Here is a 7,490-nt window from a genome sequence, read left to right on the forward strand (position 1 = left end):
TATTTAGGTCAAATTTTTTAACCATTGAAAATATCATCTATAGACAGGATTCGACCAGCAAGGATATGGTCATATGTTTATGAGATTTGCCAGGAATTGGAAGGCTTTGTGTAAAGTCAAAGGAAGGAGAAAGGAGAATTATAATTAATATAAATTTTAAAAGATTTTTAACAAGTGAGATGAATTTCAGTAAAATAGATTTAAAAAGGCTTTAAATTTAAATTTTCAAAACAGAGTAGAAACTGAGACAGTGTATGGGAAAAGGTAGCATTAGACAAGAGCCTGGCTTTTAAAAGGATTGAGACTGTAGGTGGCAAATAGATCCACAGCTACCACGTAATTATTGAATAACTAGTGATTTCCCCATTAACCTTTCTAAGTTTTGGTTATCTCAACTAAAAATAAGCATGGTGATACCTTTCTCTTGGGATTCTTCTTATAATATTAGTGGATAAAATGACACAGTCACTAGCACATACTAATGCTGTTTTTTCCCTCCCTCACTTAAAAGAAATCAAAGATGATAGCAGTACCATAAACAAATGAAGATATTTTGATTAGTTTGAAAATCCATGCAAATTCGTCAAGACAGTGAGTATATGGAGGAGTCTATAAATGCCATTCTTTTATCTACAGAATGTTGGATAGAATGGTGGATGAATGCATAAATTAATCCTAACCGAAACAAAGAAAAAGGTATAGATACATAAAATGCTTAAGAGGTTAGGTAGTTGGTAATTCTCAATGTTTTTATCCCTATTTTGTACCTGTTATAGACAATACATTCCACAGAATAAAAAATCTTTACAAAACGTGAGACTTGCTCTTAGTTTTGAGAAAACTATAATTCAAATGAGAAGACAAGTATGTTCTATGGCAATGAATTCATCTGAGCATTTATCCTGAAGAAAGGTTCCTCTTGAATTTTTGCCTATAACCTTCCCAATATGTATTATATGCGAATTGTTAATATTTATTTGAATATCAAATTCATCAAAAAGGTATTTGGACTGGAAAACTACATTTATGCGATAAAAGCATGAGGGGATACAGTCTCATAAAAAAAACATTTTCCTCTTAAAATATACTTAGGTAAGACTTGAGCTTATACATTTCTTTTTGATGCATATTATTAAATACTCTTCTCAGAGGAAAGAGATTTGAGATTGAAATCCCTAGAATGAATATACAAAATGGTCTATTTCCTTCTTGTAACCATTAAACTTGTATTGGAAGTACTTAGAGGAAAAAAATTAACATTCAGTAACCATCATATTATGCAAACACAGAGAATTCTTTTGAAAAGTTAACTTATTCATATTTTTAGTGTTTGTCCAGTATCACAAAATAAGTGGCAGAACAGGTATTCCTACTCCATCTTTCTCAAAGTTTAGGTAGTCCCACTTTGATGCAGCTTATATGTTTCTGAAAAAAATGTCTATAATAATATTTTTAAAAATACATTAAGTATATGCTACTATAATTTGGAAATTCACAGAGGAAGAGTTTAAAGCATAAGTAGCATTCAACAAGAAACTGCCAAAATTTATACTTGTTATGTGACCACAGTTCTATTTTTAAGAAACTTGACAATATTAAGTAGAGTGAGGTTTTTCTTTTGATGACTAAAAGTTTTTGAGGGGCTAATTTATTTTGGGATTATAATTATTAATTTATTTTTGTTCCTGACAAGAGTTTCAATAGCACAAGTGATTTATTAGCTCTAAGTCAGTAGTTAGAAAACCTAAACATCACTGAAAAAATGAAGCTTTACATGCTGTCCATCATGTGACAATGTTTCTAAAACTAGAATAATAAAACAATTCTAAGCAGAGGAAAAGAATCATACATACTGTGAGTTGATTTAAAACACTATAAAATCATTTAAATACATGCAAACATTATTTTAGGTATAAAATCCCTATACTCACTATAAAACTTTAAAACAAACAGAATCATAAATTGAAACAAATAAATTATGAAAGAAAATCATTGATTTAATGTGAAAGATGATGTTGTATATAGTAGGTGAGCTAGTGCTTTCGATTAAGAGTACTGTAGTGGCAATTTCCTGTGAATTCTTCATGAAGATGCTGTGTATACTACATAATGAGTCAGGTTTTATGCCATTTTTCTACATTCAAACCACAGAGAAATCTTTATTTCCACAGAATGCAAAGATGTCAGTTTGTCTTCGCTTAATGAAACATACAATGTATTAGATCTCACTTTTAAACTAACTAGGAAAAAAGAAAAAAACCTAAACAATTTCCAGCTGGTACCCATACATATATAACGTTAGAAATTAAAAACAAAATATGGAGGAGAGAGACAGAGCTAGAGAGGGAGACAGAGAGGGAGAGGAAATGGGGGAAAGGGAAAGCAGAAACAGAAAGAGAAAGACAGAGACAGAGACAGAGAGAGCGCATGAGCTCACACACGCAAGCTCACATGTGGTAAAAATAGTTTCATAAGTGGTGCTTAATATATCTTTATTTATTTAAGATTCTTGTATGCCAATATTTTCTGAAAAATCTCACCACTGAATATACATTTGACTTTGTGTAATCCCAGCATTTCTCAAATTTTTGTTTTTAAATTAGAGATTGTTTTCAATGACATATCCAGCAACACAGTTTGAGAAATGCTACATTAGGCTGTCAATTAATTTTAATAACCACTTTTATATAATTATTTGTATTCAAATGCATCATTTCAAATCTCTTCGGCTAATTATAGTGAAAACCAAGGATGAAAAATATTAAGCACATAAAGTTAAGTAAATACAGCCAATGGAAAATAATAACATGTAGTTTTCCTCTGTCTTCTACATAGAAAACAGTCTGCTGAATTTAAACTAATAAGTAAACAGTATCTTATGATCTTTATATTTTACAACTTAAAATATAATTTTATCTGAAATAAGGAATTTTTTTAAAATTTTATCAAAATTGATACTGTTAAATTGGAAGTTTTATAGACTTTAAGTGTATTGGCAATTGTGATCGGGGTAAGAAATTATATATCCAACAATAAAGTTCTATTTTAGTAAATGGTGCTTTAGTGTTGTATATGAAAAATAATTGAAATAATACATGAAGGAAAAATAAAAAGATATAAAGTACAAAATACAGTATTTAACAATGGATACACCATTAGAGAGAGAAGAAAAAATGTCTATGACAAATAATTAGAAAGGACTATGTGTAAACTGTGATATACATATCCATAGAATTAAAAGAGTGTGGATGTTCAAGAATGTAAGGAAGGTCTTTGTAGATATAGCCCATATCTAAACAGCACAAAAAATATGGCCAGTGTTGCTCTGAATATTCTTTCCAGTGGCCAGACCCCTATAGATATACCACTGCTTAGATCTCTTTAGATATCGAGGATTTCTTCCTGTCTTAATAGAACTTGTTTCTAAACTTTTTCCCACTACACCAGTTTTCAAGTATGTCCTGAGACTTTTTTTTAATTTGGGTGAGACCTGAAGTGGGAAATTGAAAGAGAAAATTTTCTCACTTATACTATTATCATTTTCATTTTAACTCTCAAATGACAATATTTCCTCCACATTAGACTCTTCTCCTTAAAAATGGATGATAATAAACTATAAATAGTCTTCCATACTATTCATCCTAACTACCTTGGCTAGTCAGTTCATCTATTTCTCTATTTAAAATATATTTGGGGGATTTTTATCCATCTATATCCCATGCTCACTCTAAGGATCAGAACAGAGTATAAAAGAGTAGAAATCACTGATTATGGAATTGTACAGCAAATGTTTTGATAAAAGTTAAGACAAATAATTGATTCACATAGAAGAAATAGATAACATTATATGTGAGAGATGAAAGTAGAAAATGCCTTCCTGGAAGTTATAGTAATGTAAATCCTAAAGAATTAGTATCAATTAACTTGGCAGAGTTACAAAAAAGATATTGAGGATTGAGGTCTATTTGTATTTTTCTGGAAGAGAGGGGAGGCATTTGGGTATGATACCAAATTGATATGACCCTTATAAAATCGGACAGATAGATCATATTCTAGTCTATATCAGTCTAATGCAATTGTGTTAAAATAATAAAGTAATCAGAAGTTTTTCAATTTAAGTGTTATTACCTCAAAGTGTATCAAAGTGCATCTATTATACATGTCACAATGTTATTTGGTGAAATTGTATTTTCTCTTCTCTTCTATTCCATTATACTCCCAAAATACTCTAGGTACTGCTACTTGCAAGATGCTCAAAATAGTGCCCCTGACATGCATAGAACTCTCTTTTCTTTCAAGTTAGGTCTCTTTTTTCATTGCAGTAAAAACATTTAACATGATATCTATCCTGTTAACAAACTTTTATGTATAAAGTACAATATTATCAAAACGCACAATGCTATACATCAGATCTCTAGAGCTATTCATCCTGCCTAACTAAAACTTAACAACTTTCCACATCTCCCTTCCCCATAGCCCCTGACAATTACCATTCTACTCTTTGCTTCTATGAAGTTGACTATTTTAGATACATCATATAAGTGGAATCATACAGTATTTGTCCTTCTGTAACTAATTTATTTTACTTAACATGTCCACAAGTTTCATCGACTTTGTTGCATATTGCAGGATTCCCTTCTGTTTTAAGGCTGAATAATATTCTGTTGTATGTATATACTACATTTCCTTTTTTCTGGTCATCTATAAATGGATATTTAGATTGCTTCTACTTCTTAGCTATTGTGAGCAATTATTCAATGAACATATGAGTCCAAAGACAATAAATAAATAATGAACAGATACATGAAAAGATGTTCAACATCACTAAGAATCAGGAAAATGCACATCAAATCCACAGTGAGATATCAATCCACACCTGTTAAGATGGCTATTATCAAAAAAAAGAAAAAAAGAAAAAAAGACAACAGAGCTATCAAAGATGTGAAGAAATTAGAACCCTTGTACACTGCTGGCAGGAATGTAAAATGATGTAAGATGATGCAGTTGCTATGGAAAACAATATGAGCTTCCACAAAAGATTAAAAATTATCAGATGATCCAGCAATCCCACCTCTGCATATTTATCTGAAAGAATTGAAATCAAGATCTCAAATAAATAGGTCCCTTTTTCTCTGAGTATTTTATCCTTTCCCTGCAGGGAGTTCTCACTCGGAACCTATACCACAGGTCAGACAAATTAGGAGGGAAGATTCATTCATCGAGCTATTAAAAAGGAGGAAACGTTTTACCAACTCAAGCACATTTCAATTTACTCATGTTTCCCAGTTTCATCTGCCTACTTTGGAGCTTTTGTACTAACTTTTGCTCTTAAATCTCCTTTCATGTAAAGTAGGTTTTCCAGATGGTACATAAAAACTCAAAGAACAAACAAGTTCAGAAATCAAGGCAAGATTTCCCTTGCTAACCTGTCAGAATGAAAGTCTTTTTTTTTTCTTTTTAAAATTTCTAAAGGCTCAACAGACTTATTACAACTGTCAGACTTCCGTTAGACAAATTGGCCATAATGTAAATAAATAGACTCTCACCTTTGAAATGCTAACACTTAGCAGAAACATAAACCTGAAAAGCCACACAAGGAAAAGCTGTCCTGAATTAAGGATGAGGTCTTCCAACACAAAAATAAAATCATGTTTAGATGTGGAGTACTTCCTCACTGAGCATGCAGATAAAGTTAGAATTAAGACTGTAAATCCAAAATATGCAGAGTCCTTAGAAACACCTGGTTCTGTTGTTTTTATACTATGCTCCATGGAGTTCTTAGAATTCTACAGGAAGCCCTACGATCTACCTAGTCATTCCAAACTCCCAAAAGTTACTAACCTTTGGAATTTGATGAGAAATAAGAATTCCCAGAAATTCTCAGGAATTTGTGAAATCACAAATAATTCTACATTTTCATAGTACTTTTAAAATGTTTTAAAATAATAATGTATGGCTAAAAATAAACAGTAAACCTTTTTTATGACAGAATTATATTAAGTATTTCAGGAGAGATTTTGTAAAAATGATATAAAATATATGAGTGATTATTACTATAAACAAATGTTATGACAAGATTATATATTTACATAGTATTCAAAATAAAGTCTGCCTGATAAGGAGATATTTGATAATAGAAATATTAAAGAAAGAAAAATTACTATTAATAACAGCCAATTAAAAGAATTTAAAATTAAAATATAATAGCTGAGCTATATAATATTTAAAAGTTATTATCCTTAAAAGTGAAAGCTTAAAACACACAAAGCTTATTTGTTCTACCTTGTAGTCTTAATCTTTGTTTCACAAGTTTTCCAGACATAGAAAAATTTATTTTATTTTGCATTGATGTTGGCTGAATTGTTATGAGTTCACTCAAAATCATCTACAAGTTGATATATGATATGCTCCATATAAGCTCCTTTACTTTTTTAATAATAAAAATATTTTTTCTATTTTTTTTGTACGGATTTTTATTTTGCCATTGATATATACATTTTTCTACTTCAGAGGTTAGATCAGTTTCTAATTTCATGTTGGAGTATTCAACAGAAACATTCATATGTTCAACAGAAACATTCAAAGACCAGTAATGTACAGTGAATATCCAAACATTGGGAAACCGCAATGGACATTATTGAGTAATATTTAATTAATATAACATGCAGAACTCCAAACAAAACTGATAGCACTTCATATAATTATGCATTGAAACTGTCAATTTAAACATTAATTTGCTTCTGAAAGTTATTTCTTGGAACACTACTCAAAGGATTTAAAGTGTATCACATGTTTAAACTTATTAATATTTAATAATGTTGCAAGAACGACCCCTCTTTGGTAGCAGCAGACAGTACTATGAACATTTACATAAAACATGGCAACAGCTAAGAGGAAGATTAAATTATCAGACGGTTACTGTCTATTTTCTACATACTTCTATCTTGGTTCCCTTTATTCTTTAATTCTACAAGTCACTGTTTCCTTTCTTATTTCTACCTGATATTAGTTGATTCCTTCAATCCAGTAGGGTCTCCATGTTAACTGTGACGTTTTTATTTTCAAAGTATAATTATGATATATTTTCTCTTTTTCTCAAACAAAACAGTGGATTAATATCAAAAGAAAAAAATATTTGAGTGATCAAAGTCCCAGAAAATACAAAAAAGAAAAAAGAATTTGACACCAAAAAAAAGGAAATAAACATATTTCTAATAATAAATATTATGTTTATATACACATATTTATATATCCCACATACATACATATATACAAACCTAAGGAGCTCAGTAAAATTTAAATAAAATAAGTCCCACCAAAATTAATTCCTTGAAACATATTCAAACTGCTGAAAACTAAAGGCAATGAAAAAACTCTTGAAAACAGAGAAAAATAGCACACTATTAGGGAACAATAGTCGCAAAGACTAACTGTATCTAATCAAAAAGCTTAGAGGATGTAAAAAAAAAAAAAAGAGTGGCACAATACTT

Source organism: Pteropus vampyrus, unplaced genomic scaffold, assembly GCF_000151845.1.
Source record: "Pteropus vampyrus isolate Shadow unplaced genomic scaffold, Pvam_2.0 Scaffold29, whole genome shotgun sequence".
NCBI classification, from domain to species: domain Eukaryota; kingdom Metazoa; phylum Chordata; class Mammalia; order Chiroptera; family Pteropodidae; genus Pteropus; species Pteropus vampyrus.